Below are 1,743 nucleotides of genomic sequence, written 5' to 3' on the forward strand. Positions count from 1 at the left end.
TTAAGCTTGAAATAACACAAGAAGGGGCTGTTTAGAACATCATTTCTGGTTTCAAATCCCTAAGTGAGGGTTCATGTGGTGAATGACAGTTCAGGTTTTCTTTGGGAGTCTGTGGGATGCAGAAATAGCAGATGGCCTACAGAGCTCTGGAGCTCAGTGGAATTTAAATTTAATAGGTATTCCACAATTTGGACACCATCATGAGTTGTTAGTCTCTGGTTTTTTAGCATTAGATTGATGGGAGATTGTACAAGGGGGTCTCGGGGTTCGCGGAAGATCCATCCCAGAACCGCCTTTGGATGCTGAAATCCATGGATAATTAAGTTCATGGTAGCATCCGTGTGGCGCCGCAATAACTTACCTGGGAGCTGTGTTCTACCTTCTCTCCCAGCCTCCTCAGAAGCCTCTCAGACATGACTAGAAGTCACTTCCAAGTTCTCTCCACTTAGTGGCGTTGCTAGGGGGTGCTGGCCACACTGGGTGACACATTCGGGGCATGGGAGTGGCACCACTACTTGCCAAAATTTTTAAAACCTTGCAATTTTTGAATACCATCATGGCAGCAACTGTTACCCTGCACATGCCGGATCTCGTCTGATCTCGGAAGCTAAGCAGGGTCAGGCCTGGTTAGTACTTGGATGGGAGACTGCATGGGAATACCGGGTGCTGTAGGCTTATACCATAGTCTTTCGAGACTGAAGGTTGCCAACCATGTTATATCTTGTTAAATGTGTAATCTCCTGCAGAATGCAAACAAATCACACTGATATATCTCTAGTCTATCAAATGTTATAGTCAAAAAACCAGCAGGGGCAGGTCAATGGTGCATCATCATGTCCATCACCCAGGGCATTGCTTCGCCTGCTGCATGGGAAGAGGTCCGTCATGGGGGATGAGGTGCTGGCCTCCCACATTGGGTGGCATAAACCCCAGTGAAGCCACCAATGCTGGTGACTTTGGGTTGTATTCCAGAGGTGTTCTGAGACCCTCCAGTTGTGGTCTTGGCATCTGAAGATACTCAAATCCGCTGATGCTGAGCCCGTGGATAAGTTGGGTCCATTGTTAATATTGTCATGCTCTTTGTGTGGTAAGATGTTGTAGACTTGACGAATCAACGCAGAGCATTGTAAAAAAAATTGCATGGGGCAAAGCACAGTGTTGGACTTCATACTACATTTGCCAAGGAGATGCTGCAGGAAAGGGTGTCTCCATGGAAACAGTTATCCCCCCTCCTCGTCATAATGTCCAGGAACAGATGATACTTGGAGATGTTGTTACCCATCAGGGATCATATGCTCTACCATCAGTGTTTCTCAAACTGTGGGTCAGGACTCACTAAAGTGGGTTGCAAACCAAATTCAGGTGGGTCCTCATTCATTTCAATATTTTATTTTAATATATCAGACAATGCTCCCATGGTATGTGACCACATCTGGGAAAATGTTACAGATGTCTGTACTTTTAACAGGCTACTATGTATTTAACAGGCTACTATGTATTTACTTTTAACAATGAATGACAATAGGACTTGCTCCTGGGTATGTGTGGGTAAGATTGCAGCCTAGGATTGTTACAAATTTTCCTGCTTGATGATGTCACTTCCGGTTATGTCATCGCTTCCTGTGGGTCCTGACAGATTCTCATTCTAAAAAGTGGGTCCCGGTGCTAAAAGTGTGAGAACCACTGGCCTGGAGGCTTTTCTTCATGGGTGAAAAAGAGAGGGCACAACACCAAGTGAAATGG

General features: G+C 45.4%; 1 pseudogene; it reads left to right on the top strand.

Annotated features, from left to right (window-relative positions):
• The first annotated feature begins 558 nt into the window (after positions 1–558).
• On the top strand, positions 559–675 carry LOC136662821 (5S ribosomal RNA; annotated as a pseudogene).
• Positions 676–1,743: the final 1,068 nt, after the last annotated feature.

Source organism: Tiliqua scincoides, chromosome 11 (assembly GCF_035046505.1).
Source record: "Tiliqua scincoides isolate rTilSci1 chromosome 11, rTilSci1.hap2, whole genome shotgun sequence".
Lineage (NCBI taxonomy): Eukaryota > Metazoa > Chordata > Lepidosauria > Squamata > Scincidae > Tiliqua > Tiliqua scincoides.